Source organism: Cavia porcellus, unplaced genomic scaffold (assembly GCF_034190915.1).
Source record: "Cavia porcellus strain 051 isolate PalLab524CR breed Dunkin Hartley unplaced genomic scaffold, mCavPor4.1 scaffold_1, whole genome shotgun sequence".
Taxonomy (NCBI): domain Eukaryota; kingdom Metazoa; phylum Chordata; class Mammalia; order Rodentia; family Caviidae; genus Cavia; species Cavia porcellus.
In genome coordinates this window covers 89275141-89300742 of record NW_026947484.1, presented here as the reverse complement: position 1 = coordinate 89300742, position 25602 = coordinate 89275141, and the positions used below count along the sequence as shown (strand labels likewise).

The window sequence follows — 25602 nt, the reverse complement described above, 5'->3', positions numbered from 1 at the left end:
TTTGATAATTTAATACTATACCTATTGGAGGGAAAAATATATTTTTGCATCTTTTGGTATATGTATTCTGACTCCCCAAAACTTTGCATTATTCTGAACAGTCTTTAAAGATCTTTGGTTAAGTATCTAAAGATGAAAAAGCATTCAGTCATTTTTTTTTTTGCAAAATGATTTTCATATTATGGTAATTGAAGTAGAGAAATTTCATATCACTTCATCAGTAGTATCTGTGAAGAGTCTTTAAAAATAATAAAAAAAACTCTGGTATGTAAAAGCACCAAATGAATGAATACATTACACCTCTAAAGTAGTAAAATAGAATTTAAACTATGACTTTTTATTAATCTGATCTTAATTCACACTAACATTTTTGAGACATGAAGTCATCTATGGTTTTGCTTCTCATAGAAATGAGAATACCCCAATTTTCTTGAGTTAATACACTTGGAAATAAGTATAATTTCTTTTTTGGGGGACAATTTTAACCTCGGTTTTGGAGTGAATGCCGATTGAAATGAAAGTTGGAACAGCCATTGCACCGAACACGTATCAGTTTTCTCTTTAGTCTCTTACTAGCACAATGTATTTCTTTGTTGCGTGGATGGGTCAGAACTTGCCAGAGCTGCAAAAAAAATGGCATACCTTGAGGTCATTAAAATCAGATTACAAGTATAAATAAAATTGAAAAAGGGTTGTAAGTGACTTTTGGGGTGGATAGAGGTATTTAGAGCATAGGAATCAATCTTTCAATTGGCAATTCTGAAATGTGTACAGTTTACATCTTTTCCATCTGAGTTATGGGAGGCACTTGGCCTTGTGAATTTGATAGTACTGTGCTCTGTGTTGTAACTAATCAGCTAAATTCAAGCAAGGAAGCGTTTTGAGCTTGTGCTCTTTCCCTGAGCCTCCTTTACCGGTGTAGGTTGAAGGGATAAAACAGCACTGTGGGTCTGTCCTTCTGGTAGCAGTGGAAGTGGCTGTGCTCTGTAGCCATGTTGCCTGTGTAGAAAAATCATCAGAGCTTGAGTCCTATTTCAGTGCCATGAAAACTGTAGCCACATTAATGTAAAAAATGGCAGATGAGGGAGTCAGACTATCACTGTGAAATGTGACTTAAGGGGGGAATTACTTGATCCTGTGGTGAAGTTTCAGGACTTTGGTGGGAGATTAGGGGTTTGTGGGGAGGGCTGATGGCAGTGGCTTGGACGGGTGTGTGTGGTGCTCGTGTGTCATGGCAGTGCTGAGCTGCTGTGTTCATCTGGCCTTTTGCCTGTCAGTGCAGTGCACTGACACAGTCCTCAATTTGCGACATGTTATAGGCGAAAGGGGCTTTCTGGGCTCATCGTCCTCCTCCTGTCTGCACACCACCAAACCACAGCGTAAACACACAAACTCCTTAGTCACCGGCCCCCTGGCAGGGGAAGCTTCTGGTAAGAAGATTGGGAAGTATGGGTCAAAAATTGGAAAAGTGACCAAGGAATCCTGTCTTAGGAGAGGTAAAACCTCCACCTGGACTTTTTTTTTTTTTTCTAACAGTGACATCTTTCACTTGAGAAGATAGTGATTTGTATTGGACTGTGAAATCAAATTGGCTTGGGTTCCTGACTTTCTTGGTTATTCCTGGATTTTTTGGTTATTAGTTTAATGCCTTGGATGAGTTCTTTACTGTTAATATGAAGATACTCATGGTACCACCTTCTAGGGTATTCGGAGGTACTGTATACATAGTAGCAAATACAGTGTTAGACACGTAAACAAATGCTCAGTGACTGTTAATATTACATTATGCCACAAGATATTTGTGGAAAAAGAATAAAATAAAATTTTAAGCCAATACCACAGATGAAAAACTGAGTACTACATAGTTGTCATTTATCCTCAATAGTATTCTTTCATGTGTTGTTATCAATTTTATTTGTATTGCACTATCTTGTGTACTTCATAAGACATAAAGTATACGACTTCCAGAAACTTGTATTCTAGTTGGGTATATAAAATATACCTCTTGGTAATAAGTATCCCAAATGACTTAAGGAACAAAAAAATCTATCTCTTACCTTTTCTGTTTTTTATTTTTTCTTTTTGCAAAGCATGGCATCTTAATCTTATAGCTCTGTGTACAACAGCACAAGTTCTCTTTGCATGTCATTAGTTAATGTTTATTCAATCCCTCTGTTAGAGCAAATTATTGTTTCAGAATTTGGACACTCTCATGGAAGAAAAGGTAAGATGTCAGCAGAATTAGACAATTAGATCCAATACAAGTATATAAAATTTGCTTAAGTTTCAAGATCCTAAACCTAGAATTATCTTTTTAATGCTATAACCTTAATTTACCATTGTGTTAAGAGTGACCAATTGCTATATAGCTGTGTGACTCTGAGCATTCCAATAGCAAACTGAACAAACGCTAAAAGTTCGAGTGTTTTTTATATAGAATCACAATAATGGTGAAAATTTATTCTGTTGTAGAAAGAGCCAGGGAAATATATGTCTACCTGTATATGTTTTCAGATGAATATTTGGGAATGGACTATTGAAAATACACATGCCACGGAAAAAGCATTAGACTTTCATTACCTTGGGGATTTTTTTTTTTTTTTTTTTTAATCTCTATTGGGGATCGAACTCATGACCACGCGCTTGCAAAGCAGGCACTTATGCCGCTGAGCTAAATCCCCAGCCCCTACAATGGAGATTTTAAAAATTAAGTAAAAATTGTTGGTGTGATTGTGTAGAGTGTGTGGACACATAGTTGAAGCAAAAAGCAGTAGGTGTTTAGTGAATAAGCTGTATGAAAATAATGAACGCCTCCGATCTCTATCAGTGTTGCAGAGTTTATCTTTCACCTCTGAATTGGCTCTCTGCAGAGGCAAGAGTGATGTATTCAACTGAAATTTAAAATATTGGGTAATAATCACTACCAGTAATGATGGTAAGACACTGTATCAGGCTCAAGGTGTCTGTCAACCTGAGCGTAAATTAGCGGAACGCCTTGAAAAAGAAAAATGCAGCAACCTTATGCAGGATTTGGCAGTTGTAGATGCAGCATTTTAAGCAGGATTTAATAAGAGAAAACAGGGAGAAGGACAGTGTACAACTTGTGAGAGTTGCGTACTTATGAAACACTTTTTAAAATATGTTGAGTGCTTTTAATATTTTTACTTTAAAAAATAATCATTATTTCCTCCCAATATTCCCTTGTTCCCTTTTACTATACCTTTCTGGCTCCCCCTGTCCCTCCCTTCTTCCTTCCTTTTTGTCACCCTTTCAAAACTAATCAGCCCTTGTACAGTACCTTGCAGAGATTATGGATTTAATTTCAGTTTTGCAGTTAAATGTGCTTTGTGCCTTGGACATAATGCCTTAAAGTTTGCGGCACTTGCTTGGAAGACTGTAAAGAGTTTGCTCTGCTAATGTTATTCTAATGATGTAAGCGAAGTGTGGCCTTTTACAGAATGAGAGACACAGTCTTTTCCACTGTGCATGTGCATGTGCTTTGATGGAGACTGTAGTGCATGTCAAGCCCTGGGAAACGCTGGCTTTGCCTGTGCTTTCCTGCAGTATGTTTTGGTGCAGTCAGTCCTTTTAAACTGTCCCCTTCCCACGAAGTCCCACGAGCCTCACGCGCGGAAGGCACCCGGCCCAGTGTGGGCCCGTGGCGGTGAGCGGCGTCTCCTGCAGACGTGGGACTCAGGACTCCGGGCAGGGTCTGTGGCTCGCTTTGCAGAGAGCTTTTAAACACTGTGGCCAGGCCCGTGGCCGTGGGCAGTGCGGGGACTGTGGCCCTGGCCGGTGGCAGGCCTAGCCTCGCCCTGCCGGCGGCCCCGGCCGGCGACATTTCAGGAGCCCTGGCAGCCATTTTAGCTCCTCCGCCCGCCCGCGCCGAGCTCGGCTGCCAAGAGCTGCGGCCGCGGCTGCCAAGACTCTCTTGGCAGTGGAGATAAACTTTGCAGAGATACACAGTCCAGAAATATCTTATAATTACAAAGCACAGGGGGCAGAATGTTTTTACAATACAGCTGTGCTAATGTAAACATTTAATTTGGCAGCCTTCTCCACCCACTTTTCAATTAACCGGGTTTATGCAGATACTTTAGGTCTGTAATAAACTTTATTGCTACTTCTCTTACAGTACAGTTTATGAAACACAGATTTGAGGGGATTTTGGGGGAGTGGGGTTCCATCCGTTTAGGAAGGCACACTGTGCATGTTATGCATTGCCATGAAGGGGAGCATGGCTTTCTGTCTGTAAAAATCCCGAAGGCCTGGGGGTAGTGGGACCTTTGCTTTGGGGGAAAAACATGGGGACTGTCGCCTGGGGCTTCTAAGGCATTGGGAGGATATTAATAGAATAGAAAGAGGTGAAATCACTTATGTAGCTACAAAAGGACACTTGTGTTGGTGATCATTAAAAAAGATAAATGTCCCCTGCAATGCATCAGACTGTTTCAAAGATAAATTCCCAATAACAGTTCTTACAGATATAATTATTATAATTGTGTGATCGCCGTGATAATTACTCTTATCGAGTGAAAGAAATAATTTTCTATCTAAAGTAGCATTCAACTGTTCTGCTCACAAAGCTAGTCAATAGATCCCTTTTAGCTAACCTAAAAAATGGTAGAGGTCACAGAGTTTTAAAGCTAAATTTGGTCTTAATTGACATTGAAAAAAATCATTTTCCATAGGAACATGACATTATAGTCTATGCTGTCTCTTTGCATAGATTTGTTTATACATTTCTCAGATAACTTAGAGAAAACTAGACAAATGCTGGACATATGGATGTATAGTTACTTAAAAGAGAAAAGATTTTTAAGTCATAATATCATATATTTCTATTTAGAAACTTTGCCTTCATTATGACTTTTTAAAGTTAGCTCTTTTTTGATTTAGTAATAGTAAACCAGTTCTTACATTTTTCACTCAGGACTCCTTTTGAGTCCTTCATTTCAGTGTGGTTCCACCATGGTGCGACCCTGGGGTGTGAGCACACAGTGATTTTCAGTCTGAAATAGGGTTTGACTCTCCAGCTCCCAAACTAGAGAACAGAGGCCTCTCATCTGAAAGATGACAGAGGCCAGATAATTTTAAATTTGTGGCCTTATTATTTTACAGTCATATTATTTTATGCTTCTCTCGCTATTTTGCCATCAGAGTTTCTTTATACTCTGCTTATCATAGCTAAATAATACTATTGTAGTCTATGTCTTTTATTCTCTTAGGTGTTTTAGTAGTTAACAGACATTAAACAAGTAAGTGCTTGTGTCTACATGTGGGTGTGAAAAATGCTAATTTATCTTGCAAATATAATTGTGTATTCTGCTTATTTGTGAATTTTAAAAAGTCCATTTTGTCTGTTAACAAGTGAATAAATGTCAACATTGTACAAATTAGACCAAGTTGCATGAAGAACAAGAATAAGACACACACACACACACACACACACACACACACACATATATTTTTTAACTATCATATAGAGTGAGTTCCAGGGTTGATACCTGAAAGGAACATTATTGGTGTTTGCTTTCTTTTAAAAAAATAAATGAATAAATGTTGAAAATCAGAATCAGATCATTATTCTTATTATCATTATTATTATTATTTGTGGTAGACGTATTGAATCCAAGAACTTGTACATACTAGGCAAGCGTTCTACTGATGGCCCAGAATCAGAATATTGTATGTTAACTACCTGTATCAACTGAAGTCTTTATGGCCCTAGGTTGTTTTGTCTTTCTTTGAGGAAATTAATACTCTTTCAGTCAGTTTCTTCATCGATACTATATCCCAGTAAATATTCTTTATGCAGTATGAATGGATTCTTACAGTATGCATGATAAGTTAGGATCCCAGAGGTCAACATCTTAGAGAAAGTCACATAAAAACAGTCAACCATGTGGCAGTATCAGACTCATGCGTTGGACATGTGATCAGTGACGTGTGCTCTGAAGGTGGCCTCATTGATGGGACAAGATAAAGTGCAGGAAGAGTGAAATCCAAAAGTTGAAAGAGTTTGTAGGGCATCAAAGAAGGGACATTTCAGGCATGAAAACTATGTGAATAATTGCATAGAGACTTGCATTTACAGAGCCTTTAAAAAGGGATCTTAAGAGTGATTGAGCTTAGGTGTTGGAATCTTAGGGACAGGTGTGAGGAGGGTGAAAGGTGGTGGTTTGTCTGATGGTTTGCGGTAAGGCATGAGGCTAGGAAGGGACCAGCCAATGAAGTACGTGAAATTCTGTACCAAGGAGTTTAAAAATTGTTAGAATCCAGGCAATAGGGAGCCATGAAAGTGTTTTAAGCAGCAGGGTGATGTGTTTCCTGACGGCTGTGCAGAGGATGATTTTTACAATTTGAAGAATGGATCAAAATGGCTTTTGGAGGCTGAGGCTTTTGTCAGATAAGAGGCATGAAAACTCCGTGAAGGATTTAGCAGCTATTGGGATGGAGATGAGGGAAAAGATGTGAGAGGTAGAGGCTGGGCCAGTAACTAAATGTGAGGCTTTAAGGAGATGGGGGTCTGGGGGGCTTAGGCTTGGAAGGTGAGTGGATGTGGATGCTGTTCCTGGAGACATGGCTGGAGCAGTGAGCATGGATCCTGTGGGAGAGGGCGGAGGCTGTGTGCTAGTAACCTCCGGAAGGTGTTTGTTATCAGCAGAGGGTCGCAGGCTTGATGCAGAGATTCAGAATCCCACCCCCTCCCTGTGAGTACTGTTTGTAAAGCCAGAACTAGCTGAATTTGCTCAGGGGAAAAGTGCCCAGAGAGGTAGGTGGGCCGCTTGGATGGATCATGACCAGTATTTAAGGGGCCAACCAGAGAGAAGATAGAAATTCAGATAGGAAAGAAACCCCCTAAAAGGGAGGTTTAGAGGGAGAGAGAGAGAAGCAGTGTCCTCAAGGCAGAAAGAAGGAGAGCTTTTAAAAGTTTGGGGTACCTGAAGTCAGAAGTCAATTAGTGGCTCTTGAGCTAAGAAGCACTTAGACGTGCTGACCTGAGTCTGGTGTTGGGCATGAGGACTATTATTTCCCCATTTTAGGTGGAGGTCGCAGTGTTGCAGTTTTGCCCTAACTTTACTTCCTAGTGTGATTTTACACAAAGATTCAATCATAGTTGGGTCCTGGGTACCTTAAAGGCTGAATTTTTATAGATCTTAATACCTTTCTGGCAGAAAACAATAGGTTACTTTTTTTGTACTTTCTTTGTTCTTTCCATTTTGAGGAGGAATTTTGCATTTTCCTTTTTATCTGGTTGTATCATTGACTATTTAAAGAAGCAGAAGCTACTTTGGAATTACAGCATGAGTTTTGGGGAAGACGTGAGTAGTTTCACAGAAAATAAAATAAAATAAAATGTGCCTAACCACGGAGTCCTGCTCCTTAACTGCTCTTTACCGAGCCTTCAGAGGTTCCCTTCAGGAGAAAATTATTTATGCTCCAGGCCCAAGTCCCCGAATTCACTCTGTTAGCACCAGCATGAGGAACATGTTTTTGCAGAATCCCAATGCTCCCCTCCTCCCCGTGTGATTTCCCCATTGTAGCAGAAAAAGACTCGGAAAGTGATATACTAGTTCATAAAACGTCACATTAACCGATCTGACTGAGGAAACTAATGTGTAAGTAAAAGCAATAGGTGACTGGGAACAGTGCCGCTGCGTGGCCTCAGCTCTGGGGCCTCAGTGGGTGTCGTAAGGGTTTCATGATTTTTAAAAAAAATGCATGGAAGGAAATGAAGTTCATTTTCGGTATGCAATGTGGAGTTCACAGTTTCCTTTGAATGCAAACAAACGAGCAAGTAGAAGGCTTGATAGCTAAAAACAATCAAGAGCACACACACACACACACACACACGCACGCACACACATATCCTTTTCAAAAATCAAAATGTGTATATGCTTAATGAGACTCCAGTATATCTCTGTGTATTTTTCTTTCTTTTTCACGTCTCTCCAGCCCTTTCCATTCTAAGATGCTGCCTTACCACTTCCTTAAGGAAGCACACAGGGCAAATTAGGTTTCTGTAAGGAAAGGAGGATCTCGTTTAAGTAGATTAGGGTCTGGCATACCATTTAACTTTATCAGGCATTTCAAGCGGAGGATGTACGCTGTAGCCGGCTGCGACTTGCCAATTAGCTGGGCTTTCCCCACTGTTTCTGGTTTGGCAAGGACGAGGTGGTTCACCCTGCTGCACTGCTGCCTGCCAAGGACACATGGCCAGCTCCCTGCTTCCTGTCTTCCTCTTTGTGTCCTGGCCTTGCCTCCCAGGGAGCTGCCAGGATACTGTTGCCAAAAATCTTCCTTTGGAAAGGTCAAGTAACCTCAAGTCACCTATGCCAATATTTGGGTTTTCTTTTTAATCCTCTGTGTTCGACTTGGAAAAATCTGTACAACTGAACATGCAGAGTGGAACCTGGGGTCACTTTGGATCACTTGGATAAAGCAACAGAACCCAAAGAATCCCTTGGCCGGCAAGGGTATGATATTTTGAGTGGAGTTCTATTTAAAGCTCTGTGAAGTGTGATAGAGTTCAGAATGGTTCAATGTGGATTTGGATTTAGTTGCTTTTTAGGATTCACTGTACACATGTGATTTTTGGCCAAAGCTGAGTCCTGGAGCATCACATGGCAGGGAGAGAGAGAAAAGTGGAGACTGGTTTTGGCCGACAGATTGCTTTTTTGTTTGTTTGCTTTTTTTTTTTTTTTTTTTTTTTTTTTAAGGACTCTCTAGTTGCACACTACTCTTCGCTTTCCAGTTTTGTGTCTGTGCGCAAGTATCCGCAGCCAAGTCCCTTGGACATGGTTCGAGAGCAGTGTGCAAGCGTTACCTGGGATGCTTGCTGGAAGTGCCACTTTCTTGGCCTAACTTTGCTGTACAATCAGGCTTTCTGAGTGAGGTCCAGGAATTAGCAAGCATCTTAACTGGTTATGAAAAATTTCAGACTCAATGTACGGTATTATTGTTTACAAAATGTCAATAAACCATGTAGTATTTATTGCCTTGGTACAGAAAATTGTCCCATGTGTCTTTTTCAGTTGATTTTTTTTGGAATACTTTATAGTTGATCTGTATCTCTAGGTTTTTTATAAACCATCACTATCAACTTTTCAGAAGACTGAAATTTAAAAAAAAAGAAAAGAAACTTTGTACAATAATTTTCCTTGAATCAAAGCCCAGATTTTAAGGTTTTCTGTAACACATAGGATCACCATAAATTGTATACTGAACAATTCTAAAAGCCCTGTTTTTGAACCCGTATTGTGTATGCTGCTTCTTGGAGATGTGTAGCGTGACAGGCCTAGGGATGTCTATTTTGAATGAGAAATTCTTTCTTTCTTTCTTTCTTTCTTTCTTTCTTTCTTTCTTTCTTTCTTTCTTCTCTTTCTCTGGTACTAGGGGGTTGAACCCAGGGCCTTGTATGTGCTAAACATTCATTATACCACTGAGCTGCATCCTTAGCCCCTTTAATATTTTATAATGCAAAGCAATTTTATTCCTAACCTTGAAAAAATTCCACTTGAGGAGTATGGAACTCTTAAACTGACTGAAACTGAGCCATACACTCGTACTTATTGGCTGTGGTATTTAATAGAAGGGAACTGTATGTTCTGCCTAAACTCAATGAAAGATTAAAATAGCCCCAATATTCGTGTTTGGATTTTCATATAAAATTGTCCACAACATTTTCCCCCCCTAAACTCAGCATAATTCTTCTGTATTATTGTTTTGTAGCATTTGTAGAGCTGAGCCCAGGTTACCTTCGTAATTTTGTCATTTTTTTATTTCTAATTTATTCTAAAATTCGCTGAAAAGCTGCAGCCTCAGGGACACCTCTGACTTTCTGACATGACTAACAAACACCATACTAATGTGGAACACATGTTCTGTAAAAGTTTACCTATAACCTTGGGTTCCAAATTTGCAACTTCAGCATCTTCTATTGAAAAGAAACAGTATATTTTTCTTAAATCCTTTTTTTTTGCCTCCCCTTGAACTATGGTCTTTTATAACAGTAATAAGGAAATGTGGTTATAGGTATAATTGCCATAAGGCAATTGCACCCATGAGGACTAGCAGAATATTTTTTTCTGTATCTGAGGGCTGGGCTCTATCAAGAAGATCATTTGCAAATAACTCAATTAGAATAATAACAACAATGTTTTTATTTTTATGGCAACTTAAAGAGATCAAAGTGCATTAGAGACATCCTATCAGATTCATTGTTCTGTTACCCAGTGGATTGGAATAAATAAAAAAGTTTTATTATAGCTCATTTGAGATAGAGGAGTGAAGCAAAGAGAGGTTAAGTGACATCCCTAAGGTCAGAGAGAAAGCCAGTAGGGAAGCTGCGAGAAAAAATTAGGATTTCCTGTTTCTCTGCAAGATATTATGCTACATCCTTTCCTAGGATTTGCAAAGGATCAGAAGAAAGCAAAAGAAAAGGATCCTCTTTTAGGATTGCAAAATAATGTGGGTTAAAATTGTGAAGGTATTGTTATCAGTAGCTAGTACAAATGAAGGGTAAGAAAGAGCCTTATTATTGTTACCTAGTTGTTCCAATATATATAAAATGCATTTTATAGGTTTTTGATTGGTTGGTTCTAAACTGCCAGTTGTCTTCATTATTAATGAAGAACTAACAGAAAATTATATTTATAATTCTGAATTTAAAAAAAAAAATTCTTGACAATGCCAACAGATTTTGAGCATGGGAAGAAGCCAAAGATCAAAATTATTGTGCTTAAACTGCAAACGTAAAACTTATCCAACTGGTCTGATTATTACTATTTTTTATTGTATTATTTGCAGACTCCATCATTCTGAGAATGAGCATAATAATTTTAGGGCCAATTTGGGGGTAGCGAATAGGAAAATTGCCACCAATCTCCGAACCTGATTTCAAAAGAGCCTTGGAGAACACATTCTCTGGGGAATAGACACAATGGATGTTAATTACTGTTTGTTTTGGAGGCAAAGGTGGCTTTATTTTGGTGTAGGGCTGTTGTACCCTTAAGTGTTCACTGTCCAGGGAAAGTTAGGAGTGACAGCAATCCCTCATTGGGGCAGGAATTCTCTTCCATAAAGTAGGGGCTGAACAGCATGTCTGTGCCTTCAATTTTATCAAACCTTGTTTTCTCGTGGGGAAAATGAGAATTAAAAAAAAGCCTGTCTTTAATTGTCCAAGTTCTAGAGCGACTTCATCTTTTTTGCTTTATTTGAAGCAAATGAAGCTGCCTTCCACTTACCATAGACTATCCTGGAAATCTCCTGGGAGGAGGAATGACTTTGAGACCATCTCACCATCATTGTACCCCTTGTGTTTTAATACTGATGAATGTTCAGCCGAAAGCTAACCCAGGTAACCAGGTGAACAGAAAAATAAAAGTTCAACCGATGTGAATATGTTTGTAAAATAGCACAGAAAGGAAACATCTATCATTTAGGAGCAGTGTTTGTTAATCCTGCAAATGGACTGAGGGGCTAAGTATTTGCTCTACTGAGTGATTGGGTTATATCAGGTAATTATGTTTTTTTCTATAATTGCCAGATGGTATTTGTGGAGGACTTTCTGTTACTCATTTACTGTTATTCATTTATCTTGTAAAGGAAATTTTAAAAATATTGTGTTAAGCTCCCCACCTCGCTTTTATTCCAAATATCCTCACAAGATTCCTCTTCCCCCTTTTGTGTTGGCTACTGTGTATTGGCTTTCATGATGTGGAGTATCCATCCATAATGCCACTACAGATCCACGGTCAGTGAGAGAGAGCAGAGTGATGTTTTTACTTAAAAAGTACACTGATTGGGCTGGGGGTTTAGCTCCGTGGCTTATGTGCCTGCCTGGCAAGTGCAAGGTCATGAGTTCAATCCCCAGTACGAAAAACAAAGCTGCTGATCACTTTGAACAGAAGTAAAGAAGGAAGATTTAGCTTTGGGATCCAGATTGGGGTGAATGAAATTTGTACCTGACCTCAGTGCAGGATTTATATCTTCGTTGACTTAAATGAGCCAAATAAATGTAAATGAAGCAGAAACATAAAAATTTCTCCTTTGTGCTTTAGACTTTCAGATCCTGGCAAAATTAACTTTGTAGGTTGGTGATGAGAGCCATATAGTCAAACTGTGCTGTCTTTTCTGGTTTAAGTTTGGCCTTCATCAGTTATACCAACAATTCTTTATCTCTTTCAGCAGTTGATTGGTCTTCTGAGGTAAACTCATGGTTTTAGTCCAGTGGGCAGAGTAAACCCAGTTAACCTTTTCTGGGACCTTAACTGTTGTTCTCACCCAGAATTCCCAGATGTAAATAGGCCTAGGAGAACGAAATGTCTTTTTCAGATCAGAGTAGCACACTAGTGAAGCCTAAGGTGCAACTGTTTCAAGAGTAAGCCAGAGGGAGAGCAAGGAAGGGGAAGAAGGAGGGTGTCCAGGTGATATAATTGACCTCCAGTATTAAAAAAGATCAGCTTACAAACAACTCACACTTCTTTTGTTGTCCTGTGTACCGCAATTTGTATAGTAGATAGAGATTTTATTGGCTTCCAACAAAATCTTCAGACACATTGTCTGGAAGTGGAAGTTGGCTCTCCTTGGCTGTGTTAGCCCATTCCTAAGATGGTGCCAATTTAAACTTACTCTGGGCCGATTATATATGTCATAATTTCAGTTATCTGCTTAGTCTAATGCCAACAATTGAATCTCACTTGTTTTGTTTTGGCTCAGATTGAGTTCTAGATCCCTATGGCATGGACTTTAAACCAACTGTACTAAAAATACTGGGATAACTTTTTATTTTTTTCTTACTGACTTTCGTTACTGTAACTTAAAATACAAGTTTAAGTTTTGAATATTGTGTGTATAATAAAAATCCTAGTTAAGATTTATATTCATATTTCTACCTGGTATTAGGTTTACTGTACATTTTTCCCTATTAGCAGAGAAAGTTATAGGCTGTTTCCATCTTGTGGTCTCAGCATAATGCTTGTGGATTTTTATATCTTTTCAGTTAGTAATTTTTAAATTAAATTTATGAAATTTACTTCATTGGACAAAAGATAATTGCCATAGATTGCAGAAATCATGCTTCTAAAATTGAATAAATTGATTTTCAGTTGATAAAATATCTGTAAAATATTTAGTGGTGACTCTCCCAGGCTAGGATGATAGTATTAAAAATGTGAAATAGAAATAAACATGCAGGGGCGGGAATTCAAAATGGTTTGGAGCGAATGAGTGCAGGGATACGGTAACACAGTGCACTATTGGCATCCAAGTGTGTCTGTCAGGCATCAGTATCCTTCTGTTGGAGCTTTATTGGGAAAGTTGGCAGCATGTAAATGGGTGCTATGCATCTTCAATTGTGTCACCTTCTCCCAGCAGGGTGGTTATCTAGCACAGGTTTAAAGCATCAAGAATATTGGTATTGTTTGAATTTGTGATTGTAAGATTTTGGTATTGTGAGCTCATATATTTCCAGGTGAATACAAACTTGAATATTTTATGTCATCTTTTACTTGTAAATTATTCCAGTAAAGCATCATAGATTACATAATTCTGGTAGGAAAAAAAATGCTCTGGCCTATTCTTTGGGATTTTTCTTTTTGTACTGGAAATCAAACTCACAACCTTGTTCTTGCCTGAGCCACTGAGCTAAATCCCTGGCCCTTTGTGATTTTTCTTATATGAAAATTTGAAGTGTCAAGTGAGGTCTCAGAACTCCCAGAGAAAACAAAATGATATTGAAATTATTTCTCTTTTCAAATGTATATCACTGATAAATATTGGTGTATATTTCAGACACCTTTTTGGGTATCTCCATATGACTCAGCTATTCAGACAACTGATAAGCATTTCAAGGTTTATGTGATATGAGAAATGAGTAAATGCACAAAGTTCTATTATCAAACTTGTAATTGCTCCATTCAAGGAATATACATCTGTGGATGTGGGAATAACACAGAAACATGGGGAAAGACGTGCTTAGATGCAACTTGTTGTTGTTTTGTTTTTGTTTTTGTTTTGGTATTGGGGATTGAACTCACAGCTGCATGCTTGCAAGGCAGGCGCTTATGCTACTGAGCTAAATCCCCAGTCCTAGATGTAACTTGTTAAAAGTCAGAGAGAGACTATTAAGTGGTAAAAAAAAGAAATGGTAATTCTGGTGGGTGGTTGGAATTCTCAAAAGAGCTTCTAAAATCTGTCTTTTGAGCTTTACATTGAAAATCTGGTTGACTTTCAAAAAATTTTACAATATTATCTTTATGTATCAATATCATATGTTTTAAAAGGCTTTGGGATGTAAGATTTCATATTTAGGACTGAACAGTGACAGTGCTGTATCACTTTTTTCATGAGAATTATAGCAAATACTTGAAATTTATAAATATATGAGATGTCCTGTTTTATTTGATATTGTTTAATTCTGTCCCCTGACATTTAAGAGAAATGAATCTATCAGTCTTTTAAAAACACTTGCATCCCTCAGAATCAGGAAAAACAGAACTCTTGCCTAATTAGTAGAGCAGAAGGAATTTCATGATCGACATCAGATGATGGGAGACCTGAAAAGCCAAATGCACCAACAGGAGTCACTGCCACACGTAGAGTGCAGGATCCGAGATACTAGAGTCTGAGCTGGAGCTGTCTCACAGGAGTGGGATCACAAGGCAGGAGCCTGTCCACCTGAAACTAGAATCACAAAAGGAAAACCTATCAAAGCAGGGAGATGGGAGGAAATACCCAGCTTTCTCCTTTTTTCCTGGCCTCTGAATTTCCTGCTGTTACCTTCCCTTGGTTGGACGTGGTCTGAAGTCAGTTGTTGACAGAGCTGGGGGAGGCGGTTTGCAGGAAAGAGGGAGTGAGGAAGGGGAAGAGCGAAAAGATTAACTTGAAGACGGAATTAATTTTGCATGTTATTCCAAGGTATAAGCACACCAGTTTTTCTGACTGTCATTGTTACAATTTGTTTTGTTCTGCCTGAAAATATAGTTTATGACCTGATATCATAGCATAGCTATTAAATCCATTTTAAGTTCTCCATAAATGACCTCATTAATTTTCAGATTGTAATGATTTAAACATTAAAACAATTTGCTTTTCTTGCATTATAACCAATCTTTAATACTAAAACAAACAGGTAATGGGCTGAACTTGTTCATGTGACAGTGAATTCTGACAAAGAATTATGGACAATCTTGCTTTCCCTTTTTCTATCTTTTGAAGATGCCAAGAGTGGAAAAGGAAAAGTTTTACTGCCTGTGTTAATCAAGCACTGTCTATAACTTGGAAATAATGATGTGGTTTCTTGGTCCTTTTGTGGTTCGGTTGGAGGTTGGGTATGCAATATAGTTTATTTTTTGATTGGAAGGCAATGTCAGCTTCGAAAAAAACAGCATAATAATCAATTTGGAAAAATTGAACATTAGCCATATGCCATGTTATGTGCAGTGAAAATAATCCTTATGAGCAAGGGAGGTGAGTCTGCAGTAAAAAGCTTGAAGTTGGTCTGTGTTAAAAGTTTGTCACATCTGGAAGGCATTTGATGTATAAGATTACATAGGTTTGATACCATTTAGGGTTAAGACATATGGATGGGACATTATGCAGAAACTTGTTCTTTTTCATACTTTTTAGATTTAACTTAGAGATTTTTGAATCATAAGGATTTGATTTGAATCTCTATTAAAGATAAAATGAATAACAATAGAACGGGAGGAGTTTGAGCACATGCAGCACAGCTCTCTGCATCTTGTACTCTTGGTTTTTCTTTAAAATAGATACAGTAGGTGGACACTCTTCTCAGTATCTTTTCCTCTTTCTCCAAACCTGTATTATGGAGTAGTGAATCCCATGGAGGGCATTTATGGAAGGGTCTTTTTTTTTTTTTTTCTTGGTTAGAATTACGTATATTTTAAATCTTGCTCTTAAAAGGACTATTTAAAAGATACTGTTTTTATAATTATAATAAATCTTTATGCATGTCAGAGTTTATTCAAATTTTATTACTCCTTTTAGCGAGTAGAATAATCTTCACCTTCCTCTAAAAAATGAAGCAAAAATCACGTTGGTTAGCTTTTTAAAATGTTTTGTCAGTACAATTGTGTTACATTCCTTTTATGTACAGTTTCAATTTGCAAGTCTCCTTATTTTGTTTCCTCATTTTATCCCTTTTCTGAAATGCTAGTGCTACTTCAATAATGCATTATTCGGTTGTTTTATTCCTGGTAAATTAACTTTTGCCCTGAAATCGTGGGACAGAAGTTCTTTGAACCACTTAACAAGGAACTGTTGGAACATTTAATACCATTATCTGCCTCATCAGTGAATTTCCTGTTTCATGCAGTGACTTCTCTGATTCTTTTCCTTCAATATTATGATAAAGGTATTTTATAAACAAGAGCATTAATGAGTATTTGACACACAAATCTACCTTACCTTGGTAGAAAGTATGTTAGTGGTCATTTTACTGTATTATTTGGTTCATTGTTACTCATCTTTGAGTTAAAATTATACATTATTTTAAGAGTATACCATCAATGATTTAAAAACCATAATTAAATGATAAAGCGAAGGCTGTTTATTAATTATATATGATTAATATAGGATGTAAAAATTCCAAATTATATTCTCTAATCTGGTATAATGATTTAAGCATGAACATTTTAATGATTTGGCAAGATATCATTCCAGTTATCATAAAGGAGGAAACTACTCAAGAAATATTCTTTTTTGGAATCCATGTCGATAATAATAAGAAACCCTGAAAATATAAGAATATGACCTTTTTGTCATTGATTAAATTTGTTGCCACATTTGTATTAATAGAAAAATTTCAGAGATTTAAAAATTAAAATATGCGTAGATAACCAAAAAACTCCAAGTTATGTGTGTCATCATTGACACTTTGTTTATAGTTTGAGAGACAAAAATTGTGTTAAGTTCTGTGAGTCACCATTTGTTCACTGTAAAATAGTGGTTATTCATTCAGTGCTTGTTGATTGAACGTCCCCTGTAGGCCATGTGTAATGCTAGACAATGAGTAAAGTTACCTGAACCTTCATCCTACATATTTTAAAATGTAGCAGGAAAGCTGGACACTAACTCAGTCTTTGCTTGTGTCATCCATGTTTGCAGAGGACAGTTCAGTGTTAAAATAGAGGAGAATTAACGAAGTGTGGATTTTTTTTTTTTTTTTTGAGTGGGGTAGTAGCAATGAAAACTTACAGTACATTTAAAAACAAATTGTAACGTTTTTTCACAAATACTTGTATGCATTTTCACTGTCATGTGACTTTTTAACCCATTCTTATTTTTAATCCTTTTGGAAATGTTTAAGACTAAAGCCTTACCCTTTTCTTATCCAGTTTTAAATAATTTAGGCAAGGGGAAAAATAACTGATTCAGGCAAGAGTGATTTGCTGAGGTGAGGAGGACAAGTGCTTGGCAGTTACTGAACGGCACCAGGAATTCAGATTCTCCATTCAGTTTGAAGAGAATCTGTGCTGCTTCCTGAGAAGAAAGAGGATCGATGGAATATTAGGAAGTCTTGTGTCTAATTTAAGCCTAGATATATAATATTACATTAAGCTTTGGAAAATACATTCCATGACCGCAAGAAGGGTCACATGAACACAGCAGTGTAGTATGTGCCAGATTTAGAGGCAGTATGACAAATGTTTTTGAGGACTTTGGAGGGGAAAACAACGTTTATCTTTACATGTTTTTCTCTTAAGATCACAAGCACTACGTTTGGTTTGTCCTGAAATTTTGCCTTGATTTTTCATTTTTCCTCCCTTCTTGTGTGGAGTCTGATGACATTCTAGTTTTTATTTTCAGATTTTTCCTTCACCATTGTTCTCTTTGCTATAAAATGCTGGTTTCTTGAGTTCGGTGGGAGGATGTATTACATAGTATAGCTGAAATCCAAAATGTCTCCCAGATGGAAAGGCAGAGCAATCATCACATCTTTTTCTACTGGATCAGGCCAGGTTTTGGAAAAGACTTCATTATTTGCATGTGGCAAACTGCACTGGCAAATTGTTTCTTAAAGTACGCAGTGGCGTGTTCATCTACTATTATGAGATATGGGCAGCCTTTATGAAAGATTATAAATCTTACAACTCTCTTCAGCAACTTAAAATACAGCTGGAAGTGTTTTGCTTCCAACAAACATGTAATCTTCATAAAATTGGAAAAGAAATGTTTTGAATAAATAATCCTTGAGTTTATTTCTCTCTAGTGTGAGAACTATTTTTTTAAGTGAAAATCATTCCATAAAACTCCTCCCTCCTCTACATTAACACCATTGCTTCTGTGTTTGTGTTATGTTAGTGCATTTACTTTTTTTTTTTTTTTAAGTATGCCAGATTGCTTTGTCTTGTTTTTTAAAGATAGAAAACTGGATTTGCTCCCAGGGACTCATTCCCTAACTAGGACAGTTTAAAAACTAAAGAATTGAGTCAGTTAATTAATTTAAATAAAATTACAAATCAAAAACATATTATGCAATCTTGATTTAATTACCACATTTTATTTACTTAATTGAAAACACGCTGTAGACCGTTAGCAATCTTGACAATGACCAGTATGGTGTCTTCACCTTCTGTAGCACGAAGTATGGGTAATGTTTGGTTCATTGGATCCCTGGATGAGTAGACAGTCTTTAAACTTAACTGTAGGGCTAGAATGTCACATGTGATTATGCCAGCCTTCAATGGCAAGGCTTTGGCGCTCCTTAGTGAAGTACCTCAGCTCCCTAGTCAGATTACGAGGGTTACAGTTCCTCCTGTCCACTCTGGTCAGTGGTCTCTTGGAGTAAGCATGCTAGATTTGCTCTCATATACTCCTAATATTTTTCTCTAAATTTCAGTGGTCTGTGTTTCTCAGTTAACTCTCTGTGGAAAAGTTTTAGACTCAGGTGCAGGCAAATCCTTGGGATATGATTTTTAAACCTAATCTCTGTATTAAGCAAAATAGTGGCTTTAAAAAAACACTGGCTAAGAGAACTAGTGGAAAGTGTGGGAATATACTATATCCCCATTCTCTTAGTCTGTATTTAGTTAATTCAGGTACCTTATGTGTAAGGATCTTCAAAGAACTATGACTTTTGCTCAGCTATGGGTTTAAAGTCGGTGTTAACTAATAGAAAAGGAGAACTAAAGATACATGAGGTGAAGTAGTAGACATGAAAAGGCATGATTAAAACTATGCACGAAGCCACATTCTCTAGATATTCTTGTGTGTCTTTTAAAAATATTCAGAGAGGCTTGATTTTTCCTTGTTTAGAATTGAGTTTAGGTGAATGGGTACAAATTCAGTAAAAACGTATCAAGGACTTCATTAGCACAGTAGTAGAGTTAACACGTCCTGCATATGGATTGTTAAAAAAGCCTTGCAGTGAAGTGAACTTCACATAGCACTGTATTATTGAGCAGAGTCCGAGAAACAGAAGCAAAGAGGGAAAAGGGGGGCGGGGAGTGTTTTCCCCACACTTACGTGCTTATGGGAGGCAGGCAAGCACCTACGAACTTTTCCCGTGTGTCTTTTGTTATTTTAATAAACACTTGGAACAGAAAAAATAAAATATTGTAAAACTATAGTCTTATGTCACCCCAGTTAATCGAAGCATACTTTTATTAAAACTGAAATAGTGTTTTAACTGTGCTGGAGAGAAAACAAATGACAAGTCATGGAACAGGAATTGTGATTATATAAAGCTAACTCACCATAAATCCCAGGGAAATCAGTCACGGCAGACACGAAGCTGCCAGGAGTCCGGCCAAGCTTGAGGGAGGAGAGGAGAGGAAAAGAGTTTGACCAAGGGGAATAAGTGTCTCCCCATCATCTTTAAAAATGTAAATGTTTATGTCTTTTTTGTCTCCCTCGTATAAAATATACTTCCTTCAAGTTTCTGCATTTTACATCTTCACTTTCTCTTAAGTGTTTCTGGCATGCTATATATCTAATTTGCAAAAATATATTATTTTATAATGTTGGTAATTAAGGTTGTAGGGAGAAAGAAAGAGACTGTTCTATGCCCTTAAAAAAAGATCTCATAATATTCTTTAGCTGACAATGGGCTATTTCTTTACCTGCTTAAGGCAAAAGAATATGACAAAGGGGCCTTTTATCACATGATGACTAATTTTAGTTCTAGTAAGAGGCTATCTGTAGGCTAACAGGTTACAGTTTGGGTTTCATTTACTCTTCTGATATCCCTTGATATAAAAGCTATATTGTTATAGAATCATATAATTTTAGAGCCGGAAGGGCCTTGACAATTTACTTTGTTCAGCTCTTTCTTTGCACAAAAATGACTGTAAATTAAAATCATGCTTCTCGAATTTGATTTTCCTGTTGATACTCAAGTCACGGTATCAGAACATAAAATGAACTTTTGGAATAAGCTTCTTCTAAAAGTAGAAAGATAGCATGCTCGTTGCCCCCTTACTTGAGAATTAGGTACCTACTTCTTGATTCCTCCACTGAACATCTCTTTGTTTTGGGAGAAGAGGCCAAAAGTAATTCCTGGTCCAAAGTAGTTCATCATCTCTACCCATTTCTATTTCCAAATGTTCACTTTGGAATTGGGAAGCAGAACTGAGCCTCACGTTATCTTGGGAGACTCAGTCCTACAAATTATGCATCTGTCCTATCTGCTTGCTACAAAAGCATTATGTTCACTTCTAATTTTTGTTTTTTGTAGAGTGCTACACTTCGTCTTTTATTTTGCATTCCTGTAGTTTATAGATCATTTATTTTTGGTTAGTTCGCTTAAGCAAATGTACCGGGCATTATCCTAAAACTTAGGGATACAAAATAAATAGCACAGCGTCTCTCCTGTCTTACTGTTCAGTAACAAACATAGATGATGTCCTCTTTTATACCCCAAAGGTATAACTGAGACATAAAATGTAGGATCAGAAGCCCAGGTGTTGGTGCAGTTAGGTCAAGTTTCCTTGAGTGGCACAGAAAAACATTTGCAGTTCTTTCTGTAGGTATTTGAAGTACATGTAAGGGTTTTAGCAGAGATTTATCTTAATCAGTTTAGTATTTTATCAAGATTGCCTTGGTAACAAGGTAAAATATGAGTTGGAAAGGTTGTGAGACTGGGTTATTTTTCAGGACACTATTTCTATGGCCATCTCCATCTGATATCCTTTGGGGCATAACCGTGTCTACCCTCCCTAAGAAGAGTCTTTTTTTTTCTTAAAACATACTCATTTATGCCACAGAATATTCATATTTTAAATTATTTTTTAAAACTAATACATTAAAACAAAGACTACATGCTTGTCATAGTCTAACATGAATGTACTTGATAATGTTTGTCAGGTTAAAAATATCTGTCACCTCTAACATTAATTAATTTTATTTATGGTGAAAACATTCAAAAATCTTTCTTCTAGCTTTTGAGATATATAGCACCTTTTAATTATCCATGGTAACCCTATTGCAATAACACACCAAAATGTCTCATTGCTGAACCTTCCCCATTCTTCCCTCCCCAATTTCTTGTAATATATATATATATATATATATATATACCCCTTTAGGTTACTTCTGAGCTTCTTGAAGGCTTATTTTGTGTATATATAAAATATAAAATAAATATATATTAATATAAATAATATATGTTTATAAATACTATAAATATTATTATTGGAAACTTAATAAGCATTAGGCACCTACTGTGCACCAAACATTACCAAGCATTAGGACATAGAGGGTATTCTATAAATCTTGTTGATTTTTATTTAATTTTATGATTACATTAATGACTTCCAAAAGATCTTTCTCTAATTTTATAATCTGCACACCTCAGAGAGTCTCAGTTTATTCATTCCAGAAAGTTATTGCTCAGTAACAAACATTTTACAGACCATAATTTTTTAATTAGCATGTATATTTAACAAACATTTTATTGGACTTCTACCAGATTATTCATAGAACATTAGAATTTTCTTTGTTTAGCAAACATTCCCTAAACTAAATTAGAGTTACAATCAGCTTCTCTTTAACGTTAATTTGTGTACGCATTTTAATGGTAATAACAATTTCTAATTTAGAATAGATAAAGGTTATCGAGAGTTCTAAAAAATGTTCGGATTTTATTGGTAAGCAGTGGGAAGTAGGAGGGACGTAGGGAAAGATAAGTTTCTCAGAAACATTTAATCCGCTGGAGGATCAATTTGGCTTTTCATGATTTTGATGTTGCATCATCATTCCAGAAGCAGTGGGCCCGTGCAGGTGGCTCAGATAGGGAACTTGCTGTGTGACATTAGGTAAGCCATTCAGGGCTGTTCCACATGCTAAGACTTTCCCTGTGATTGGCTCATAGGGAAACCTCAAGTTTAGATATTGAAGGCCCATAAAAGGTTGACTGTTTTCAAAAAGGACTGAATAAAAAGACTGAAGAAATGTTGAAAGGGTGTGTGGAGCTGTGAGCTTCTTCCCATTCCTGGAGAATCTTCAATCTAGAGAAGAGGAACTGCCTGACTTAAAAATGTAATAATGTAGAAATTCCTGTGTCCAAATGATAAACACATGTTTAGATTCACACGTGCACAAAATGAAGAGATGTCTGGGTTCAGTTGCTTATATCTGCGGCCTTAACTGCTCAGGAGGCTTAGATAGCAGCTTTATGTTAGCTTGCAAGATCAAGGCTAGCCTGAACAAAACATAGAGATCCTGGAGTGGGGGAGACAGAGACAGAGGCAGACAGACAGACAGAGAAGGGCAGAGACAGAGATAGAGACAGAAAGAGAATGAATGAATATGAATGAGATTTTCATAAGTATATAATATACTTTATATTTGAGTTCAACAAAATCCGAATAGAGGGAATAGAGGAAGCCTATTTGGGCCAACTGCCTTCAAGACCCATTACCCTCTTCCTCACAGCATCAGATAGGCTCAGACTCAAGACCCGGTATCCTGCACAGCCTTGTTCTCTCCAGACTGTTGCTCGGAGGCTCAAGCCTGCAGGAAGGTGATTTTCATGAACCAGCAGGTCTCTGCTGCCTTGGAGAATGGAAGCTCCTGAGCACTGAAAAATAGCAGTGCCACTTCCCTCTGGAGGAGAATAGGACTAAGGCATATGGATTCTCAGGTGGACATAGACCCATAGCCAGTAGCTCCACCCGTCATTCTCAGATGCTTCACTGGGTTCAGCAGATTTAGTTAGGTCTGTTTGTTCGCTTTCTTCCTGAGTCAGTCCATTAAACATATGTCATTTTTTTTTTTTCGTGAGGCTCTGTGCTTAATAGGATCTTTTGTGTTTTGCTCCAATAGGAGGTAATATGAACCCAGGTTTCGTGCTGGCGGTGATATTGTCTTTGCAGTGATTCTATGAAGCACATAGTGAGCCACATACTTTTACTGTAGTTTTCAAGATCAAGATACAAGACTCTAAGACCTAAGTAATTTCTTATGAGATCACTGAATTAGAGACAAAGCTATGATTCGCTGTAACGTATTGCACGCAACACACACGTGCGCACGCACAGACACGGACTCAGTAGGGTGGGAGACTGAGTAAAAGAGATGGATGTGGTTAAAGAAAACCTTCAAGTGTAAAGTAATTTGACCTAGGTGGTGAGTTGGAAGGGTCTTAGATGTGGTCTGCATAATTCCCCCTCTGAAGTCAACCACAATAACAGTTCACTTCTGGTTTTTCTGCCAACTGTGACTCCCTGGTCACTTCCTCTCCCAGCAGTTAGAGTCAAGTGTCCAATGTAAGGTGATGTAAGAGTTAAGAGCAGATCACAGTGTTAGAATTTACAGTGGGAAAAGTAAACTTTCTGTTGTTCACCCAATGCAGGGTGAGTTTTGGGGACATGGTGTGTGCTATTTTGCTTCAGAGAGGAGACAGACTTAGAGCATGAAGAAAAGCTATCATTGGGTGCCCATAAATACCAGATCATCTTAGAGAGTGGAATTGTTAGAAAATGCAAATGTGTGACTCAGTCTTAACATTCACTTCAACTTTCTCCCAAATCTGTTTTTTTTAATAAATGTTTTTTTCCCCCAACATTTGAAGAAGTTGGTCTGCAGTTGTTGAGATGGAAATAAAAAATAAATTTTCAGCAAAAAATTTAAAAGAATAGAGTTTTTTTGAGTGGAGATGCTGTTGTGCTAACTGAATTGTTTCTTAGGAATGAAACAGACTTTATTCTTTCTTCCACTGGACCCAAATTTTAGTGACAAATGGTTGGGAAAGAATTATTTGGTGCCATTTTGTAGTTATATATCGGAACATGATAAGGCTCATATATAATTTACAACTTCTGAAATGAGGCTACATGTGCAGTGTGCCTACTAAAAACAACTTTAGCTTACATCTTGTAGTGTATATATATCTGGACTTCTATAAGTAAGAGGTAGTTTTAGAGTGAAATGGAAAAATCTGGGGAGATCTGGTCAGTGGATATATGGTGATAAGTAGGAATCCCCTCAACATGTTAAAACTAAAATGCAGTGTGGTGTAAACACTGGAAGACATTTATCAGAAAACTCAAAATAGGAAAAGCTGGGACTATAAGCAAAACAATGTACTTCATCATTTTCATGTAGTACTCATGCTCATGACCTGGGAAGTTGCCAGATTATACCCTCTTTGATAGGACTATGGAAAGAACAATATTATGCTCCTAAGTCACTGAGTCTTGCTTTGATTCCAGAAAAAGAAATACAACAATTCATGGAAGATAAGAGTGAAGATTTTTAGAGTAGCCAGAGCTCTTTGACTGTCAGCAGAGCACTCTAGACAGAGTCCAGACTGCAAGAGTATTCCTTTCCAGTTTCTTTACTTCCATTTTGGGAAGTGGGGAACAACCTGGAGGACAGTCACTTGTCTTCTACTAAATGTATTTGTTAAGATTTCATGAAAGCTGTTCTAGACCAAAAAGAAAGAGACAGGAAATGGGATAAAATTCTGTTTTTATGCACTCTCAGTGTTAAATTTAAAGTGATAGGCATGAGGTAAAGGGCAGAAATGATTGAATTTCAAATAGAAATAGTATTGCATTTAACAGTAGAACCAGCGATTGCAGTGTGTTAATCACTTACCTGGAAGAACAGAATAACCCTGGTGAAAACCCAGCATCTGATGTTTCTGGTTAACCCAGACTCAATTCCTTTCTCGGTTCAAGTATGATGACAAGGTTTCAGGGAATCCCAATAGATGCTTATCTGTGACAGAACCATTATTGCTGCCCCACCTATCACATTTTATTGAAATTCACCATCAGGTTCATAATGCCTTTCCTAGGCAAGCAGAAAGGGCTGCTGAATTGGAGCCATCCATTCCTCTGGCATTTATCACAAGCCTTGTGCATTCACGGCCATGAACAGCACAATGAGGAAGACACAAAAGAAGTAGACAGAATCTCTGCTGCTGCTTAGGAGCATGTAATTTAGTTGGGGAGACAAAATTTAAATGCTAGAACCAATAAAAGAAGATTACAAAGCAACCTGCAAGTAAGTGTATAATAACATGGGGCAAATGACACAGATAAATGCAGGGGGCACAGGGAAGCAAGAGGATGAGCAAAACACATCAGCATCAGATTAGGCAGGAAAGGCATGTTGTCTAACAGTTGT

The 25602-nt window shown here is 37.5% G+C and overlaps 1 protein-coding gene across 11 annotated transcripts in view; it reads left to right on the top strand.

Annotated features, from left to right (window-relative positions):
- Window positions 1-25602, top strand: part of Nfib (nuclear factor I B) — a 426445-nt gene that overhangs the window by 308935 nt on the left and 91908 nt on the right. The window lies entirely within an intron of this gene.